This window comes from Dermacentor andersoni, chromosome 8 (genome assembly GCF_023375885.2).
Source record: "Dermacentor andersoni chromosome 8, qqDerAnde1_hic_scaffold, whole genome shotgun sequence".
In the NCBI taxonomy this organism is placed as follows: domain Eukaryota; kingdom Metazoa; phylum Arthropoda; class Arachnida; order Ixodida; family Ixodidae; genus Dermacentor; species Dermacentor andersoni.
The window spans coordinates 74,005,844-74,028,471 of record NC_092821.1 but is presented as its reverse complement, the minus strand read 5'-3'; the positions used below and the strand labels follow the sequence as shown (position 1 = coordinate 74,028,471).

General features: G+C 45.4%; 1 long non-coding RNA gene across 1 annotated transcript; it reads right to left on the bottom strand.

The window, feature by feature from the left end:
* Window positions 1–1,070: 1,070 nt before the first annotated feature.
* LOC129386817 (uncharacterized) lies at window positions 1,071–19,985 on the bottom strand. The gene is made up of 4 exons (XR_008614101.1): window positions 19,812–19,985; window positions 19,147–19,192; window positions 18,178–18,250; window positions 1,071–1,278 (listed from the first exon to the last, which is right to left on the bottom strand). It is a non-coding gene; the product is annotated as an uncharacterized lncRNA (long non-coding RNA).
* Window positions 19,986–22,628: the final 2,643 nt, after the last annotated feature.

The following is a 22,628-nucleotide window of genomic DNA, read 5'->3' as shown; positions in this document are numbered from 1 at the left end:
GATCATGCTCTGTCAGAGGTCTCTAGACATAAATACTTGGGAATATTACGTCTTATTTAAAATGCAATGACCTTGTCGAGTACATTGAAGAAAGGGCCATGACAAAGTTCTGTTATCTAAGGAGGAGGCATGGAAATGGCACGCCGGACATCAAGCTTCTCGCATACAAGACGTATATTGGGCCGTCGTTGGAGTACACAGATGTTGTGCGGGATCGTTCTAATGTGTTCAACATAACAAAACTGGAAAGCGTTCAAGAAAACCTATCCGATTTGTCTCATTGTTATAGCTGGCAGGAGCAGCGGGGGGACTCTGACCTCTCCGGAAAATTTCGGGCGTACGTCGTTTTGTAACCCTGTGCATCCCCGTAGTCGGTGCCTAGTCATCTTGAAGTAATATTACGCATTATTTTCACGTTCATAACTTGAAACGGCCACCTCTTTTGTACTGAGACATTAGCGCTCTGGTGTTGCATTTGCACTATCGCATTGGACTTCCCTAATCGTGGCCCTACATTTGTCATTAGCGGTGCGTTTCCGTAACGTTTGCTTTAACATTTTTATGAAAATCAAACGAAGTATTCTTTATCACCAATTCCCACATGTGCGTAGGATTCACCGATAAATATAGATAGTTATCTATAACATAAGTACGCGGTTTCCAGAAAAGCGAGGTGTTTCTCTTTTCTTTTACACAAGAAAGCACTATTTGTTCCCATAAATTGGGGACTTATTCATGAAAAACAATCCCGTACAAAATTATTTTGTTTACAAGTGCACCAACAATCGATCTTTAAGTATATGCGCGCAACTTCTTAATCCCATCCGCGCACATTGCAGTTTATCTTAAAGCACATGGCGTGCCACTGGTAACAGAACCACTTTTAAAAAATTGTGTTCCTGTTTGACACGAAAGCGATACCGCCAGATATAAGGTGTCAGACGTTGGCAATCTCACTACAATGCTGGTCAAAGAAATTGTACTTCCTTAACAAAAATATTTACCCGCACTCAATTTGCGTTTTGTGCATAGTCATGTCAAAAAGGCCGCGGATGTCTCATGGCACGATCTTTATTTGTTTTTTTACATGTTCTGCGTACTCTTCTCCCAGCGCATTCTTCACATCAAGCTTTGTTGTGTGCCACATATGCTCCGCAAAGCGCTCCATTACATCTATGGCGGTTTCCTTATCGCCATTAAAAATTTGTAATTCTGTAAAAGGTGGTTCTGTAGCGGTCTTTATATTAAAATCCGTTGAAGACGTACTGACATGTAACCCTGAAAAAAAAAACGCAACACATAAGTCACTTGTTTCTAGAAAACACGAGCAAAAGACAAGTGTTTTACCGCAAGATAAAGTACACACAAAATGAAGACAACACGAGCGGCAATTCCATCTGATTTATTAGTTTAGGCGGTGACCCACGAATATTTATATATATATATATATATATATATATACACATAAACGCATGCGCAGGCTGTTCACGAACCTATGTTATCCAGCGGTCAAACAACGACGTTTCCGATTTGTAGATTGAGATAGAGGTATCGCTAATGCAACATGAGCCTTAAATTATGGGGTTTTACGTGCCAAAACCACATACTGATTATAAGGCAGGCCGTAGTGGAGGACTCCGGAAGTTCTTTAACGTGCACCTAAATCTAAGCACACAGGTGTTTTCGCATTTCACCCCCATCGAAATGCGGCCGCCGTGGCCGCAACATGAGCCTTTCTTTTTTATATAATAAGCTTCCGTTAGCTCAGATGCAGCTCGATTTCTGCTTCTACCAAGAATCTCAATCTCAGAAAAGCGTGGTTTGTACATGCAGGCGTTGCAGTGCGCCGGGAAATGTGCTACATCGGCTTTCATTAGATTTAGTTCGTGTTCTCTGGCTCGTTCATTTTGCAACGTGCAGTCTGTCCTGTGTAGGACTTGCCACACTCAAGCGGAATTTCGTACAGCACCCCGTGTCGCATTTCCCGTAGGGCACGCAATGTTCCTTGCCACAGCATTTCGAGCCAGTCGCCTTGCGAGTGGTTCTCGAACATAGTCGAACCAGTTTGACGGGTCAGAAAAGGCAATGGGTACGCTATACCGGCCTGCCACCTTCTTGAGCTTATGGGAGATCTTATGAACATAAGCAATCACTACAGGCCTTACAGTTCTAGCACTTTCTTCCTCCCTCGTGGTGCTGGTACCTTTAACCTTCCCTAACAGAGTTTCGGCGACTGCTGGCATAACGAGTCAGGGAACCGTGCTTCTTTAAGTCGCTTGATCTGGTTATTGAACGAGGCCTGCAAAGTGTGTGTACACGATTTCCTGAGGGCAGACTCCAAGCAGATGATGGCAATTCCACGCTTGACAATTTTGGAACGACAAGAATCATACGGTAACAACCCTCTCTTGGCATGTGGTAAATATGCCAACAAGCTTGCCCGTCACGAAAGGTTAATCTTAAACCTAAAATTTGCAGATCTAAATATTATGTCTTTTAGCGAGCACCAACTAGGCCAACAAGCAGTTCTGTCAAAAGACGAGCAATTGGCATATTGATCCATTTAGCATAAACGTTAGGGCCCAAACCGACACAATATGAGCAAATATGCTTCTCCAGGCTCTTCTGCATATGCGCGATCTGAACTTCATAATTGCACGTGAACTGCAAAGAACTGGCAAATATATATATATAAGTTCATACTGCAAGGCAAAAAAATTATAGCAGGCATAAAACACGCACATTGAAATGAGCAGAAGAATAACTTATATAGCTCGAAAAAACTAGGTAATGTTATCCCAAAAATCTCTGATTCCCGATTCTTCTCATTATATCCACACCGTAAATGACTTGGAAGTTATGTCATGGCTTTCAGATGTTTTGACATGTAGACAAACAATTGGCTGCTATCACCGATTAGCGGACGTCATTGCGCATAGCGAAAACGAAGACTGCGTTTTTTGCGGCCATTCTAACTTCCGACGTAGCTTACATACTAAATAAGGAACGCCGCTCTTGCTCAATGAAAGCTTTGCAGCGTTAGGAATACCTCAAATAAAGCTATGTACTTGATATTAGCAATTACAAACAGATATATACTCTTCTCAACTTTCAATAATACGTCAGTCGCAACACCCTTTACAACCTGTCTGCGGGAAGGCACGTCTCACGCCTCACGCACATCACTATGTGGCGTGGTTGGCTCAGCGTATTTTATCTCACTCCCTACTTTTATTCATAAAGAAATATAACCTTTTTTGTAACCGAAGACGTCTCACCACGATAGCTCAGTAAACTCGTTTCATGACCAATGTTTCAAGGACGCCTAGACAACATTGGCGTTCCCCCTCCCCTCTCCTGTGACCCCTTTCCCACGAAACGGAAAGTTTCAGGAGGTGGGCTCAGAAATAACCAAATAAATCAGAAGGGAAAGGTTGAACTTTGGTCTGAAGGGCGTCGAGGGGGGAGAAGTTCTCATGTCTTGGCCGCGATTGCCTCTCCCATGTACACGCCGAAAACGTGCTCGCCGTCGCACCAAAAAAAAAAAAAAAAAGGCGCAAGTTGCGCGTTACTACGCGTTCGCGTCAGCTCGTGTCTGATTGTGGAAAAAAATTGGCAGTGTCTTAGCTCGGCTATGCCAGGACCTACGTAACGAAAGCTAAGGCATAGCATGGTTAGCCTTGGTTAATATTGATTGCAAATCCAGGTTTGTCTGGTTGTCTAGCTATGTTGCGGCGTTCAGCCAGTCGTTCGGCGCGCTGTTCGTCTGTTTTCTGGACGATTCGTTTTCTCTTCATCTCGCTCCGATGTCGATTCCAGGTCTCCTCCTGCTTATCAGAATTGTCGCCGTGCATAGTGTTGCCTCAACTGTAGTTGCGGCGCACGCGAGCTCTTTTTTTTTTAATCCTCCGACATGTTATCAGGCATGCGATGCAGCTGGCGAAGCACGCGAAGGCGAGCGCAACGACGAGGAACGCGGGTTGACGTCATACGAAGCGGTGCCAGCGGAAAAGCGCGGCTCTGCGCAGCGGCGGTACACCTGTGGCTCGGTGCTGCTAGTAGCGCATGCGCAGTAGTGACTAGAGAGCGAGAGAGAGAGAGAAATATCCGCGGCGAGGTGTGCTTGTGACGTCATGTGCCTCCTCGGAGCACCGCCACGGCTAAATCGCAAGTTCGCGGCCAGTAAAGCTTTCGCTTTAAAACCGACTATATTTGTACTTTGACAATGGGGCTGTTGAACCTCTCTGGGTTTCTCTTGACGTCCACAGCTTCGCCGAGCTGGAGAGAGAGCTGAGAGAGAGTTAAAGCAGAATATTAATATAGCATCGCTCAGCATAGCGACCCCACTAGGGTAGGTGGAGCCTAACTGGGAGAGGGAGCGGTGTGGCGGTCACACAGGTGGTGTGACGTCATTACTCTCTGAAAAAAACCGGCGTGCTCGCTTAGGCAGTCTTATTGCTCACAGAGGAAAAAAATTATGCGTGACTGCTATTGCAAACACCAGAGCCCAGCGGAGCTGTGGGCAGCCAAGCAAAAGTTAGACTAAGAGTGCGGTTTAGCACTACGTTATTGGCCTTCCCCCAGCTCCGCTGGTTTCTGGTGTTTGCGATAGCAGAGCCACGCAAAATTTTTTGGAAGCTCACACCTGAATATTGGCCAGAAAGGGGGGATGGTGCAATGAAAAGGAAGAGGAACTGGAGAAAGCACTGATTTGGCTGCCAAAAAAGCACAGACGGCCTATTTCTGATAATTACATGATTTACAAAGTAGTGAATATTATTACAATTTACTGAGATATTTCGCCTCCTATTGAGGACACATGGGCTAGGGGGCACGAATAGGCCGAGCAGACAATTAGGAGAGCCCATTTCAAGAGGCGCAAGCCGACGCGCCATTGTATCTAGTAAGACTCGAGAAATTTTCGGTTGCATTAGCTTTGTTCATAGCCGGTGTCGAGGCGCTTTCAAAGTGAACACAAGTTCATCCGAGTGAGCACTCCTCCCCCCCCCCCCTCGGCGTGTATGTCTATGATGGGCACATGGCGATCACGAAAGAAAAAATAGAGAAAAACTTTATTGAAGGCAAAATGTGGGACGACGTGCATAAAAGGCAATTGAGGGAAACTGATTATCATTTAAGAGAATTTTATGCGAGACGAGGTGCATAAGAGCCATGAAGAACGAAGGTAGCAAAAGTGTTGGGCTGCTGAGCACAAGGTCGCGGGATCGAATCCCGGTCAGGGCGGCCGCATTTGGATGGGAGCGAAATGCGAAAACAGCCGTGTACTGAGATTTAGGTGCACGTTAAAGAACCCCAGGTGGTCGAAATTTCTAGAGTCCTCCACTACGGCGCGCCTCATAATCAGAAAGTGGTTTTCGCACGTAAAACCCCATAATCTAATTTCTTTAAGATGGCAAAAAATGAGGGATATAAAAGCGTCGCGTCACTGCCAAATCTCTCGACGCCAGACGGTCTCACCTACGCCGTCGTAACACGTATCAAAGCCTCTCTGCAGCCTTCAGAGCAGCCGGGTGTCATGAGACACGACATTCGATCGAATCTCTCGGAGCTGCTACACCTTATTTTACTGCGGACTAAGGCCGACGCAATTTTGACGAGGGCTGCTAACACAGAAAGCAGCCCTGCATCGTACTGCCTGCCGCATTCATTCCAGACTGGGAGCAAATAAACATGTACGTCGTGCGGTGAAGACTACAGCACCATAGTCACAAGTTTCCTCCTATGATCTCAAACAAGTTGGGCAGTAGGTCACCGAAAAGAGGCAAATGTGCATCAAATGCTCCTATCGAAATTCAGGTGCAAATGTTTATTCCTGGATTTTAAATGTTGAAGAATATGGCTTCATCCCAACGTAGCACACGCAATTGAGCAAAGGCGACTTGCAACATAGTACCCGTCCTCTTCCATACGTAGCCGTGGCCGAACCACTCGCTATAATACCTGGTTGGAAAACAGCACATATCCCGGCAGTTACCTGGGCTGCGACACGTTTCTTTTTATTCTTTACCATTCCTTCCAGCGCCTTTCGTTCTCATTACTTTCTCTCAGTGAAGTAGCGATTCAAGGAAACGCCAGTCCTACTTCTGTTCGCGAAAAACGAATAGACTACGGATTTTTATAGACCATTCGCGAAAAATTCGTCTTCTATCTTGTCCGGGGGCGTTTTATATACAGCGAAGCTCTTTATGGCTTGAGTTCCGTTCACATTTCTTCTGCGTCAACTAAAATGTGGGCCGATCCTGATGATAGAAAGGATCCAAGCGCAATGCCACGTACCCCTTTGGACTCCGGGTGGAGGGCTCCGGAACCTCTAACGCGCTCTTAAACTAACCTTATCACACCTGGGACGCAAAGTGTTTGCAGACACAAGGGTAAGAACAAGTACTACGAGCGCTTATTTGTCCAAAAGGCCAACAACCGTCGGCCATGTCTGCGTTCTCACCGCCCTCTCCTTGTCGGCGTTCCAAGCGCTTGCGTATCTAAGTTTCCTATCGTTCCGCTGCCTCGTGGTGGCGGTGCCCTTGGAACGTCACTTTAGAGCAGAACTGATAGTTCGGCGAGTTGGTACGAATTAATAATGAAATATTTAGCGCTCGTGTGTCCCCCTTCACTGTGTCCTTGTCGATTGTGCGCGCTAAATATTTCACTATGAATTTAAAGGTCACTTTAGAGGTTACGCATGTCTAGTTTCCTCCGGCTTTTTGGGGCGGTGGTCGCGTCGTCCACACAAATATATATAAAGAACAAGGAAGACAAGTTTCCGGTCACCATATTGAATTTCACATTCTCTTCTGTCGCATAGGCCGCGTATAGTCCGTACTCCCGAGGTGCAACGCGTCTACGAAGAGCGACGTCCTGCATGCTCTTGTGCTTTTGTACAGGATCTTCATCGGTGGTGCTTGCCGACCGCCGGCAACGACTGCATTCTCGTCACGGTTGCTGCCGTCGCTCTTCGGGAGTCGGGACTATACGCGAATATAATCGAAATAATGTAGTAATAACAGAGGGGATACGACAATATGTGCGGGTATCTGTCATCACGAAGACCACCAATCAAGGCAATAAATGCGTTTGTACCTTTGTTCAAAATTTTTTGCCATATCTGTATCGTGTGCTAAACAGCTACGCTGGTCATCCACCTTCACAGAGTGAAATGGCTCATGGTTTTTTATTTATTTTCTTTATATATACTCCCAGTCCTAACGGGGATTTCTGCTTTTCTCAACCGACTGCATTCCTCCCTTAAGTGCAGTCAAGGGAAGGAGCGCGAGCTCAAAGGCTTTATGATACATTCTGGAAAAATGTTGTGATGGTTCAGGACGCCTGACGTAGCCGACGATAGGAAATGCATTTTCAATTTCCCAAGAAGATTGAGCAGTTGGATTTGGAGTGGTAAAGGCGTAGCGGTTCAGTGGTAAGAATACATTGTTCTGCTAGTCCGTGGGCATCTCTCGCCCTTGCGCTAAACATATCTGCAAAGGTATGGCCAAGGTGGGTTACGTTGGTAACTATGGGCTTTTAAACGATACTCCTTATATATAAGCGTGGAGAAAACAAAGAGCCCCCAAAACGGGGCTAAAGGAGGAGGAACAAAACAGTGCGTAGTCTTGTGTTTGTTCGGTTCCATGCATATACATATACAGGTTGTTTCAGCGAACGCTTTCGAAGTTATGTAAAGGTTGCCTGTGCTAGATAGCGCAATTCTAGTTCGTGAGGTGGTCCGCTCCGAAAGGCGGACACTACTTCCACAAAAAACACAAATCCAAAATTGTCTAATTAACGAAAATTACAAATTCTAGCCGAGGAGTTCCTAAGGCAGATGCACTTGGAACGAATTCGCAGGGTGGCACCAGTTTTGCGATATTAATTTCTGAACATCGTGGAGAAATGCATTGGAGTTCCAGTTAGTGTGTTAACAAAACGTCTTTTTATGCATTGAAGCACACAAATAACTGGAACGCCAATGGATTTCTTCGCAAAGATAGGAAATTATTACCGCGAAACTGGTACCATCCTGAGAATTCGTTACAAGTAGATCCGCCTTGCGAACTCCCCGGCTAGAATTTGTAAATTGCAATATGAGCCATTGTTAGTTCAATACATAATTAGTGAATTTTTGTTGATTACTAGATAATGCATTTCAAAGTTTCCTGAAAGTAATGTCCCCCTCTCCAATTAGAGCAGCTCATATACTACAAATGAGACATCTCTGAAGATTTTTGAAAGTGTTAGCTGAAACACCCTATATATATATATATATATATATATATATATATATATATATATATATATATATATATATATATATATATCGGAGTAAGTATATTGTAATGTCCCCCTCTAGGAATAGGAATAGCAGGGGGGAGTTATTAGTCGAGTTTGCGGAACAGAATAATATGAGGATAATGAATACTTTCTTCCGCAAGCGGGATAGCCGAAAGTGGACGTGGAGGAGCCCGAACGGCGAGACTAGAAATGAAATAGACTTCATACTCTGCGCTAACCCTGGCATCATACAAGATGTGGACGTGCTCGGCAAGGTGCGCTGCAGTGACCACAGGATGCTAAGAACTCGAATTAGCCTAGACCTGAGGAGGGAACGGAAGAAACTGGTACATAAGAAGCCGATCAATGAGTTAGCGGTAAGAGGGAAAATAGAGGAATTCCAGATCAAGCTACAGAACAGGTATTCGGCTTTAACTCAGGAAGAGGACCTTAGTGTTGAAGCAATGAACGACAATCTTGTGGGCATCATTAAGAAGTGTGCAATGGAAGTCGGTGGTAACTCGATTAGGCAGGATACCAGTAAACTATCGCAGGCGACGAAAGATCTGATCAAGAAACGCCAATGTATGAAAGCCTCTAATCCTACAGCTAGAATAGAACTGGCAGAACTTTCGAAGTTAATCAACAAGCGTAAGACAGCTGACATAAGGAAGTATAATATGGATAGAATTGAACATGCTCTCAGGAACGGCGGAAGCCTAAAAACAGTGAAGAAGAAACTAGGAATTGGCAGGAATCAGATGTATGCGTTAAGAGACAAAGCCGGCAATATCATTACTAATATGGATGAGATAGTTCAAGTGGCTGAGGAGTTCTATAGAAATTTATACAGTACCAGTGGCACCCACGACGATAATGGAAGAGAAAATAGTCTAGAGGAATTCGAAGTCCCAAAGGTAACGCCGGAAGAAGTAAAGAAAGCCTTGGGAGAAATGCAAAGGGGGAAGGCAGCTGGGGAGGATCAGGTAACAGCAGATTTGTTGAAGGATGGTGGGCAGATTGTTCTAGAGAAACTGGCCACCCTGTATACGCAATGCCTCATGACGTCGAGCGTACCGGAATCTTGGAAGAACGCTAACATAATCCTAATCCATAAGAAAGGGGACGCCAAAGACTTGAAAAATTATAGACCGATCAGCTTACTGTCCGTTGCCTACAAAATATTTACTAAGGTAATCGCAAATAGAATCAGGAACACCTTAGACTTCTGTCAAGCAAAGGACCAGGCAGGATTCCGTAAAGGCTACTCAACAATAGATCATATTCACACTATCAATCAGGTGATAGAGAAATGTGCGGAATATAACCAACCCTTATATATAGCTTTCATTGATTATGAGAAAGCGTTTGATTCTGTCGAAACCTCAGCAGTCATGGAGGCATTAAGGAATCAGGGTGTAGACGAGCCGTATGTAAAAATACTGAAAAATATCTATAGCGGCTCCACAGCCACCGTAGTCCTCCATAAAGAAAGCAACAAAATCCCAATAAAGAAAGGCGTCAGGCAGGGAGATACGATCTCTCCAATGCTATTCACAGCGTGTTTACAGGAGGTATTCAGAGACCTGGATTGGGAAGAATTGGGGATAAAAATTAATGGAGAATACCTTAGTAACTTGCGATTCGCTGATGATATTGCCTTGCTTAGTAACTCAGGGGACCAATTGCAATGCATGCTCACTGACCTGGAGAGGCAAAGCAGAAGAGTGGGTCTAAAAATTAATCTGCAGAAAACTAAAGTAATGTTTAACAGTCTCGGAAGAGAACAGCAATTTACAATAGGCAGCGAGGCACTGGAAGTCGTAAGGGAATACATCTACTTAGGGCAGGTAGTGACGGCGGATCCGGATCATGAGACGGAAATAATCAGAAGAATAAGAATGGGCTGGGGTGCGTTTGGCAGGCATTCTCAGATCATGAACAGCAGGTTGCCATTATCCCTCAAGAGAAAAGTGTATAATAGCTGTGTCTTACCAGTACTCACCTACGGGGCAGAAACCTGGAGGCTTACGCAAAGGGTTCTACTCAAATTGAGGACGACGCAACGAGCTATGGAAAGAAGAATGATAGGTGTAACGTTAAGGGATAAGAAAAGAGCAGATTGGGTGAGGGAACAAACGCGAGTTAATGACATCTTAGTTGAAATCAAGAAAAAGAAATGGGCATGGGCAGGACATGTAATGAGAAGGGAAGATAACCGATGGTCATTAAGGGTTACGGACTGGATCCCAAGGGAAGGGAAGCGTAGCAGGGGGCGGCAGAAAGTTAGGTGGGCGGATGAGATTAAGAAGTTTGCAGGGACGGCATGGCCGCAATTAGTACATGACCGGGGTTGTTGGAGAAGTATGGGAGAGGCCTTTGCCCTGCAGTGGGCGTAACCAGGCTGATGATGATGATGATGATGAATGTCCCCCTCTCAAATATATATATATATATGCATATATGTTGTTACGGCGCAACCCAGAGTAGCGCCATTCAGAAGGCGATTTGACGTGTGGAGGTGGAATAGGTCTCGACAGCCTTCTTGTCTACATCTTTATATGTGACTTCTACAACGGAATATATACATATATATATATCGAGAGAGAGAGGGAGGGGGAGGAGGAGTGGTAGTGGTAGTGGCCGGCGCGAAAAAACCCTACCCGAAGTAAATTTCTAGTGACGCCGCTGCAGCTGAATATTTTCTTTCGCCAAAGGTGCCATGATCCACGTGTGGCTGTCCAACCAATTACCAAATGAATAATCGACGATTGGTACTACACGGTGCTCAGCAAATTATCCTAAGGTGCGCTGCACGGGCTTCTGAAGCAGAATGATTTCCTCCAAGCGTGAAATGGGCACTTTGATGTCGTCTCGGTGGAATGCCAGAATCGATGTCGAGATGTCGATCTCAACGTTCTGTTGCCGCAACATCTAATACTACCAAAAATAAAACGAAAAAGAGAATTTGTTCGTTTCAGTCATTCTTTTGTTTATTTAATTACCAAATACTACCAACCGCCTCTTAGCATCTGCGGTAGGGGTGGGCCACAAGAACAATAATACACTTGGATAAAAGTCGACGCATAAAATAAAGCTAGTCACAATGCGTGAGAAACGTCAATGTCAATTCATGATCTTATCAGTTGCACGTATAACTAAACATAACGAACAAAAGTGAAAGAAAACACAGAGCTATCTCCGACCAATGTGCATCGGTTTATTTAAACAAAAGTACCAATAACAAAGAATTACAGCTTCAAAATGAGCCCATTACGTTTTAGCGCAAATTGTAGCCATCTGGGAAGCTTATCAAATGCAACCAGAATGGAACACTCCCGTATGCAGTAACCTGACATGCAAGACAGAATAAAAACCAAAAACAAACTTCCAGGTAAACAACGCGGAATTATAAATGAAGAGTGGTATATAAAACAACACCCAATGTCTTGCGTCAAGCTGCTGGTAATACAGCACATGACGTAATACAGCACATGAAGACATACACATGACGTCATCTGAAGTTTATTCCAGAGTGAGATCGATCTCGGAAAGAAATTTGGTAGGTGACCATTCTAGTTAAAGGCATTAATAGGGTTTCGCCATGTTTTTCGCACATTCGTCTTGTACTGTTAAACGTCATGAGCTCGCTAACGTTTATTTTTATTGTTCCTTATGGTACGTGTCATTTTTGGCTGGTGTAGCTTACGGCTACATCCTAGCATTCGCATTTCGGAGCGACTAAATGCGAAGTTTGTTTTCTTGACCCATTCCTTCACTATGCGTGATAAAATAATATGAGTGCTTTGTTATGGGCCTGTTTATTTTTATAAATTTCGGTATATCTATACTGGAAACCTACAATATTTGTGTATTACAGCAATGGTTGAAGAAATGAAGTCACCGGGATTTGTTTAGTATTACTTGTTGGACGCTAGCCATAAGCATTTAAAATCGGCCGAGCTATATTGCTAAAGTGCATGCTTAAGCTTAGAGAGAGAGAGACATTTATTTTGGTAGAAAGCTGAGAGGTTGGCCTGCATAAAAGTTCAGACCTGATTCTCAGCATTGTGGGAAGGTTACGGGAGGAAAAAAGATTTAGATTACTGCTAATAACTATACCAAGGTACATCAAATGCTTAACTGCCTCGATTTGTTCATGGTTAATACACTACGCACAGTTTAATAATGTAAACAGAGTTATAATAAGCCTAGTTGAGGTCGCCATATTGGCGGGATTTGAATACTTGAGCTTCATACGTTTTTAGAACATTGACCTCATGCAGCTGAGGACAGCTCCATCGTATTCGTGTGGCCTCAAACCACACCTTTCCAAAAGTAACACGTTTGCATGATGGCCAACAGACTTTAGATTGGATACGACATTGCTGCTGGTGTCGTTTAAAATGAATCTTTAGTACAAATGAGTCCGCATACATTGCTCGCGCTTATGTAACAATATGCTGCAGTAATGTTTAGTACGTATGGCATCCTGTTGAATACACGCGAACGCCCTTATGCTCATTTTATTCTGCCAGAAAAAGCGGCATTTGTAAATTACCTTGTCAAATTGTCAAATACTTTCCTATTCCACGCTGAACCTCTTGCGCATTTTACTTTATGCCACCATTTTCGTATCCTCTAGGAGAGCTCAGAGCGTAGCTCTTAGGCGCCCGTTCCTGCGGCGAGCTTTGGCGCCGGAGTCCCATCACGTAACCAAGCTAACGAGCACAGCGAAATATAAAAGTGAACGCGTAGTGCAGCAGGAGATGATAAAAGCATTGACAGCGAAGAGAGCGTGAGGAGGAAATCGGAGCAGGAGAGTATGGCGAAAGCGCAGGAATGCAAATGCAGTGCTTTGGAAAAACAGGCAAAGTGTAGAAGTAATAAAATATGTTGTTAACAAGGAGGAGCTAGGAATTGAGCAAGTGGAAGATTTGAGGAGCCTTATTCAGGTATATGTGGGATGTTTTGCAGAGAAGATGGGTAGGACTCATTTGATACAACATGACACCGAGCTAACAACGGATGCTCTTTTTCAATCAAAAGCATACCGCCTATGATCGTGGCCGCTAGTCCTAATAAAGCAACAAGTAAGAATGATGTTTCGTCTTGAGGTGATCAAGAATACATCCAGAATATCGTTCCCCTCTAATGCTAGTTGTGGTAGCAGGGAAAGATCCACGGTAATGTCTGGATTATCTTAATTTAAATGCCATCACAAAAGAACAAGTCGGCCCCTTACTGAATATAAAGGAAACGGTAGAACTGGTAAGCCGGGCTACGTTCATTTCAAGCCTAAACTTAGTGTATATTGGCAGGTTCCCTTAAAAGAACGAGCCCGTCGCTACGTGGCGTTTGTGACACGTTTCGGGGTTTACCGGCCAGTTACCATTCGCTTTCGCTTGAAGAACGCGCCGTTCTGCTTTGCAAGGCTGATGGATCAGGTGCTTGAAGGGCTAGAAGAATTTGCGCTCCCCTATCTGGATTATGTGGCCATGTTTTGTAATGAGTGGGAGTCTGATTTACAGCATACTCAAAGGGTGATTGAAAGTATCAGATGAGTGGGTTCGACTATCAAAGCCAGGAAAATGTCAGTTCCGCCAGGCCCGTGTCAGGTATTTGGGGCACAAAATAAGACACGGAAAACGTGAATCTACCAAGGCCAAAGCAGCGGCAATAGTTAACTTTCGGAGTTCAGTAACAAAAAAGGATGTGCGGTCATTTCTGGGAAGGGCCTGCAATTAGGAGCACTGTATTATAATATATTCCGAGCTTTCTACTCATCTGACAGCCTCCGGAAGCGTGAGTCAGAACCGGTCACTTCGAGTGACGATAATTAAGTGGTTTTTCCAGAATCTGAAGAAACCTTTGTCTTCACCGCCTGTGTTTGTCTCACCAGACCTTCATAGAGAATTCGTTCTCCAGTGTGGCGGTAGCAACCGGGGTCTAGGTGCCATAGTAAAAGTAGTGATGGACACATCGTACCGCATCTGACTCTAAAATTGACACGGCAAAAAAAGGCGTTCAGCACCTCTGAGAAAGAGTGTCTGTGCATAGTATGGACTGTACAAACGCTATGATGCTATACTCAAGGCACGAAATCTGCGGTCGAGAGCAAACATTACCCTCATGCCTGGATGAAGCAGACGTGAAAAACGGGAGACTACTAAGATGGAGCCTAATTTTGCAGGAATACAACTTCGAGGTCAAGTTTAGGAAAGGGAGTCAGAATAAGAATGCAAATGGTCTCAATCAGGGGTCTTACTCATCGAACTCAGGGCATCCTTTAAGGATGTGGTCTGTAAGTAACACTATTGATGTTTGAGATAGGGCAACTAATTTCTGTCCTTCCGAAGGTCACCGCGACAAAAACAAAAGAAATTATCCGCGGCTCTATATCGCAAACACCAGAGGCCAGCGGAGCTGAGGAAATGCCAATAAAGTACTGCCGAAGCACACATTCAGCCGAACGTTTGCTTTTTATCAGAGAGCAATGACGTCCCACCACCAGCGTGCACCCGGCGCCGCTCCTTCTCTCCTGGAGGAGGAGAAAGGGAGTCCAACGAAAGTGGGAGGAAGCCCAGCAGAACTGAACTTCCTCCAGTTCCGCTTGTCTTTCGCGTTTGCGATATCAGAGCCACAAATAATATTTTTCCATTCGGAGAAAGAGGACCGCCGAAGCGAGTGCGCGGCTTTTTATGAGAGAGCAATGACGTCCCATCACCTGCGTGCACCCCGCGCCGCTCCTTCTCCCACGCCAGGCTGCACCAACCCTTGCCGCGTCGCTACGCTGCGCGGTGATATTTTTATACTGTACTTTCTCTCTCACCTCTCTCTCGCCCAGCTCGGCGAAGCTGCGGACGTCAAGAGAAACCCAGCGAGGTTGCAATCGTTCCACTGTAAAAGAGAGGCAGAGAGAGTGCTATAACTTCGTCAAGCTAGGCGGACATGATAGCTTAAAGTGGGTGTGTTGCCCGGGTTCACCGACAAAGGTGTTTGTGTCCTTGTGTATTCGCATGGAGAAGGCGACAACGAAGCTAATGCTGGCGCCTCGAGCGGCACTTGTCATCCGCTATCACTTCTAGAACAGTCCATGAGGGCACGACTGAACTCCGACGTTTCGGACAGCCTTACAGCTGGTCTACCTCAGGTGAGATCCCCCGGCGGCGGAGGAGCTTGTTACGTCTCAATGGGGTGATGAGCATTCCTTCAGTATTTCCCGACAGGCAAAGCGATTCATTAGCGCCTATCCAGAAGGCGACGCAGCCCCAGACGCACTCTCTATTTAGGTTAACGGGGAAGCAGTAAGCCTGCCCAGTGCCTTGCAATTTTGTAATGATAAAGGAAAGACTATTCAGTCAGGGTGAACGGTAAGAGTGCTGGTAGCGCAGACGCAAGGGGTACAAAAGTAAGTTTTAGAGCTCTAAATTTCTACTACGATCAAATACTTGTTACCATTAACCATGGGGGGCCTCAATATAAGCACCGTAGAAAGGAAAAAAACAAGCTAGTGGCATCCTTCACCCCTCCTTTTCTAACAGAGCGCTCATTATGTCCATCCGTCCTTTCATCTTTCGGTCCATACATAGATCCAGTCGTCCGCCCATCATCCATCCATCCATCCATCCATCCATCCATCCATCCATCCATCCATCCATCCATCCATCAATCCATCTATCCATCCACCTATCCATCCATCCAACCATCCGTGCGTCTCTCCATCCACCTGTGGAGGCGGCTGAGGAGAGGAAGCTACCGTGGCCACGGTTTAATGAAGCCGGCCAGCCATGGTGCTGATTGTCCCGCAGAGCAGCAGGTGAACGCGACCACTCGGGACCGGCGCTCTTGGGTATTTCCTCCAGGCATCCTCCAATTGTGCCACTGCTACATAGGCTCCTCCCTCTCCCCACTTAGCAAATATCGCAATTGAAAGAAAAATACAAAGACGCGCGACAATAGGATAGACCATGTACATCTTCAGTAATTCATAGCGTTCGTTGGGTTACCCACACTCAATCCGTGTGGAGGTAGGAGGAATCAACACAGTTCTCTATGTATCTCGACCAGAATAGGTTCGGCGCATTGGCGGCAGAATGACGCGTACCGTCCGTCTTCAACGCAGATCATGAGACTGGGCATAGGCCGTGGAAGCAAGCGACGCTGAAGGTGCCGACGACGGCGTCGTCGGACCACATACGACGGTGGCTTTGGCACAGGAACTTGAAAGTTCATGCATGTCGTAGGCGATGTAGCTAAGTTATGTTGCTTCGCCAACTCCGTTGCTTGTACGGCGTGACGTACAGACAGATGAGGCTGTTCTGAGAGGCTTTCCTGACTGGTATTGTGGAATGGTGGTGTCAGCCTATCAGCCAAGTTCGTAAGGCGTGGTGGGCGAACAGTGCTAGTTGCACTGTTCGTCGAGGTTGTCGTCAGGACCGAGTGAAGTGTACGCGAAATGAGGAACGGAACCCAGGGTATGCTGTAGTTGAGGCTGTCGGCGAGATCTATTCTCACGCAGCTTATTGTGGCACGAATGGTGGCAAAGAAGGGAGCTCCGGCATCGTAGAGCTGGTAGCTGCAGTATGTGGGCGAGGTGTGACCAAAGTGATCGCGTAGTGAGCTATCACCACGTTCATCAGATTGTCGTAGATACCAAGTGTGGTGGACGTCGGAGCTCCGAGAGAAAATTTGCTGGATGTTCATAATTTGCGTGAGTGCTTACTACAGTGCTTAATCGAGATGAGAGGTTGGGAGCATGCGGCAGTGCTGACGGAGGGAGGTTCGGGGGCACTCTTCGAAAAAAAAATCCAAGGGAATATGTTGCTGGCCTAGCTGCTTCCTTGCGAATAGCAGGCGTGCAAGTGCGCGTCAGCTGCGGTGCCAACTCACCTGCTGAAGAGAGGGAAGAGAAGTCTGGGTCGGTGTTTGATATGATGAGCAACGTGAGTGCACACTGAACGAGTGCATTGCGAATGAGTGGGATGAGGCCCTCTGTCCCATTGCGAAGGTCCTCCCAGGTGCCGGGAGGATTATGCCATGTAATCGTCGAATACAGTACTCGCTGACGGCGCGCCGCAGTCCCTCGTAGATGTTTAGCCCCGGAGGTGGTAATCGGAGTTACGCTATTAGACCTCTGGAAGCTCCCGCCGTGCGGGGGGGTTTGGCCGAGCAGCGGATCAATCACGTTGTTGATGAAGAAGTGGTGGTCACACTGCAGAAACTAGGTGGCTGTATAGGCGAAATAAAGCACCTGGAGATCCTAGAGGCACCAGACGTCAGTGGGCATAGGAAGGCTGTCGTCAAGCTCGCTATGTCGAAGTCTCAGTTTTGACGCAGGGATGGCTGGCTTGGTTCAGTGGTGACCAATTATGGGAAGGCGGCTGAGGAAAGCAAGCAGCCGCGGCCTCGGTTTATTGGTTCCGTTGGTCCATGGCAGCGGCAGGTGGACGTGACCCCTTCGGAGGGGTGTTCTGGTGTGTCCACCACGGTAGAGACGATTGTAGCGCCGCTGCACAACCATTCATCCATCCCTTCACTCATCCATCAATACATCTATTCAGCCATCTGTCTGTCCATTTATCAAACTATCTTTCCACCCCTAGTTTAACCATGTATCAATCCAACCATCATTGCATCCATCTATCCACACTGTTTAAAAAGGTCGCGTAATGTTATGGTATAACTACGCGCAAACTCCTTGTTGCCGTTGTCTTCCTGATGGAGAAGTAAAAATCAGGTACAATCAAAGAAAAGACCAAAGACAGGAAATGCTATCTGTGCAATATCTGTAAGGGGTTTGAGCACACTAACGTATGTCCCTGTAACTTGCGCATATAACTCGCAAAATATACTGCTTAGCCTCAGATGCTTCTTTCAGAGCATTATTACCGGCTTCTTGTGGTTAGCCTGAAAAATGGCAGGGCATAACAGACAAGCCAATACCATGTTGTGTTACCAGGACCTGAAACGAAATGCAGAAAATGTCAGTCAGTACCTGAGGTCAAGCAAGCAATAATAAAAGACTAAAAACCAATAATAAAACACAGACAAGGCAGTAGCAGTACCATGTAGTGTTACCTTGGCCAATCATGACTAGAAGGAACTTTTGCAGGAAAATTTTGAGAACTGCCAAATGTAGCACATATTTTAAAGCAAGTTGATCACCTATATTCACCCTTGTTCTTACTGCTGTTATAAAATGCAAGGCAATAAAACAAGTTAAAGTCTATGGCGATACATAGCCGTTATCTATGTTAGCTCTGTGGAATCTCCAGTACTTGGTTTGTTCAAATAATTTACTATTTCCTTAAACACCTACGTCAGGGTATTACATGAACGGTGGGCTTCTGTTTGATAAAAAAATTTCTGCTATAGTGCCCTTGAAATGGTACAGAGTTTGCTCTGCGAGATCATTCCTGTCCCTGGTCGTCTGAACGAACAAGGACTTCAAGTACAAAGAAGTGCGTGCGGGTGGCAGATATTACATGGTCTCCTTATGATGGATGTGCAATGGCGCAGTGGCGATGTAGAGGTAAAGTTGCAGAGTTAAAAGAGGAAGAACTTGAAATAGAAAAAAAACTAACTTGGAAATTTTGCGTCCTATTTTAAATCGTGAAAATTAGCTTGTAAGGACACGCTACGGTTGCAGAAATACTCATTGTAAATAAATGTAGCTCTACTACCTTGAACAGATTCGAGGGTACCAGGCTGTACAGGCACATTTTATTTTCGGTCGGGCTTTTGTCGATTATGCTAGTACATTTACGAAAAGACGTGCGAGTATCAAGGAACCGGGCAAGTAATCAAGAGCACAGTTAGCCTCCTTGCTCATTTTAGTGCGAAATCACTACTACGCACCAATCTGGATTTCGTCTCTCTATGGGTGAAGCCTCTGTACACAGCCCTACGAAAAGTGACAAAAAAAAAACGTGAGAGTAACTTTAGCATACGCCAAAGAAGGCGAAAGCCTGCACGCTCAAGAGACATTCATTAAAAAACTTGACATGCTCATTCGAATGCGCTGTTACTTTTTTTGTTCACCAAAGACCGTGGGCTCGAGCACCTTGATTAACGCGACCTTAATTAACCATGAAATAATTACACTGGCCATAACACCAATGATCGTGGGTTCAAGTGCACCAATTAACTCTATAATAATTAACAAAACCTAAATAACTTCGCATCACCACCAAATGTCGAGGGTTCGACTTCAACATAAGCTCGCAGGTTAGACTTTTAAGTCTCTCGCAATAATAATGGGTGACCGACGGTAGAATCGAACATGGGCCGTCCAGCACAGTAGCCCGGTTCACGAACCATAAGGCCAAAAGAGAGAAATTCAACAAGAGGGTAGACTTGGCGAAAACTGGCAACAGGAAGCACGTCACGCCTAGTGTTAATCCCAACCGTTAGTTGACGCGAGCATCGGAAAAAAAAGTAATGTTAAATGAACTTATAGACGCTTTATTTTTTCTTATTCAGTCCCGCTAGAACTAAAAAGATTTGCGTGTAAATGAACTTACACAGTGCGTCTTATTTTTCCTGCAATGCCTAGCAAGAAGCTAACGGCACGCCAGGCGCGACAGATGGATGCGTCATGTGCGTCAGAGAGGCCACCGAAGCAATCAACGCCGTTTACGAATGTGAAATTCGCCTGTACAGCGACCCGTCTGTTTTGGTTACAGCGTGTGTGCTGGGCTCCCGACGTATTCTTGCGTTCCTTCTGCACTTCGACACGGCACCACTGCACTATTGGACTACGGCCAGGTGAGAAATTTTGTTGGAGTCTGCAACGCATTTCGAGCAATTTTGGCTTTTACGGCACGGAACCGAGACTTATGACGCAGATAACGAGAAACAGCTCCACCGTCCTGGCGTAGTTAATTGAAGTTAATGACTCGTACTGGGAGGTGTTTGCGATGCTTTCTAAAAGCCCCAACATTATTATAACTTACTTCGGAGGTATTTGGGCACGCTCGCCGCACCCGGCTTTATGACGCAGTTAGCGAAAAACAGCTCGGCCGTGTGACGCAGTTTCGTGTGTACTGAATCTTATCAGGACAAGTTCTGGCGCTTTCTCTAACCCACAACATTACCATACCTAATTTAGTTAATTATTGGGGTACTTCTCATGCACAGTCGCCGCTCCCGGCGTGATGACGCAGTTAGCTAAACGCAGCTCGGCCTGGTGATGCAGTTTCGCATGCACTGAATCTTACCGGGACAAGTTCTGGCGCTTCTTCTTATCCCGAACATTATTGTAACTGATATAGTTACATTTTGGGATACTATTGAGACACGCTCGCCACGCCAGGGGTTGTGACGTAGTTAGCGAAAAATCAAGCCGGCCATGGTGACAGTTTGGTTTGTACTGAATCTTAGTGAAACAAGTTTGTGACGCTTTCTGTGGCGCCGCCAGAAACTTGTTTCACTTCTTTCGGTACTCACGCTTGTTGAAGACGCGACGAGCGATTGCCAAGAGTGATAACACTGCAGTGGGTTCCTTGCGCCGACAGAACGCCCAAAAGGTAACGCCGAGAGTTCAAAAACCAAGAACTGAAAGTCTGTCTTCTGAACGACTGAAAACAGGCCTTGCGTCCATGCACTTCTCTTGAGTGCGAGTAGAAGGCATTCTGCGAGCGTCTAGCATGGTCTGGCTGAGAGCCTGAGTTGTGGCCACCTCTGTATGTAGCGTTCTATCGCGTCGGCTGAGGCCGAGTCGTTTTGGGAGCGTGCAGTCGCCCATGCATTTGTGCTCTTAAAGTGGGGATAAATAATGCCCGGGAATGGGGGAATGCTTCGAATCACATGTTTCCTTCAGAATTTATAGTACGGCTTGGAATGAGTGAGGTAATTACGATGTCATGTAGGTAAAAGCGAATTGCTTTTGTTTGTAATGTCGAATATTTACCGCTTTCGCCCGTTTCCCCTCTACATGCAGTATTCCTATAATGTTTGTAAGATGGCCCATGCTTGTAATTACTTCTCTTTTTCGGCTGACGCCGTTCGGTGGAGCTTCGTACGGCAACTATGCTGCTTCCATGGTGCAGCAACGTTGGATGAACGCGCAAAAATCCCGGAACGAGGTTTTATATAGAGCAAAATAAACATTTCCTCGTTTACAAGATGTGTTGCGTCTGCTTTATGAAACTGCACGTGGCACTTATTGGATGGAGGCTTGTAAAGATCATTAGCAATCATTTTAATTAAATTAACGATTCAGCACTTAGACCGCGGGCGATTTAGCAGCAGAAAAAAAAAAAAACGGGCACCGACTAGCGCAGCCGACGTAGCGCGTGCCAGCTACAATGTAAAAACATTTTCGTCATTATACGGAGGAATTGCAGGTAAAAATATGGAAAGTACGTCGTGTTTCAAAAATACGGCAATAGCTTCCGTTAATATATGGGAATTGCTCAATGTTTTAAGCTTTACGGACAGTTCCCTAGAAAAATGCGGTGGCTACACTGCTCTACATGAAACAGAACAGAATTCCGTATTTTTGTTATGTCAACATCCGTATTTTTATGAGGAAACCTTTACACGCTGCATCCCTCAATGAGAGTTTGAACTCACAAAGTTTCATCTACCAATATTTTATTGAACACGCAAACTGTACTCATTATGAAGATACGCACAAAATGTGAGAGCTAGCTTTCTACCAAAAGCTGCACTAACAGATCGTGTAAAAATATATACGCATCGCCTATTCTGGTAGCAGTTTGCCTGGCATACGGGCCTTGTATAACGCTGATCTATGCGCAAATATATGCGTGTGTTCGCAACGTTCTGAACTTAAGCGCTTTGTAGTTAATAATAGAACATATATGTTTAAGTAAAGAATAGCCGTGGGCGTACGTGCCAATGTAAATAAGCTTGCGGCACTAAGATGCTGGTGCACTGGGAATGACATTGGTGCTCTACGCAAAAAATTGTACGCACTATAAATCAATACTGAAACAAAGGGAGTGGTATAATGACCGTACACTGTGTTTACATTTAGCAACAAATGGTCTTGAAGCGAACTTGTGGACCATAGATCCAAGTACAACGGTCGGATGAAATTTTCGAATGCGGGAAGCAATGAACCCAAGAAAGGGCTTTGTTGAACTATAATGAAGTTGGTTTAACTCATTCTGATAATATTTCCAAAATATCTCGTATCTGTCGATAACTGTCTATTCATTGGCACACAACGATTACGTATAATATTCACAGTTCATGCGTTGTCAGTTATTGCGGTAAGATGAAATCGCAAACATTTGGCGCTTCATCTTGCAAAAATACCGGTGAGCGCGCACGCTCTTCTACGGCAGAATAAAGATCGCGAACATGCACCC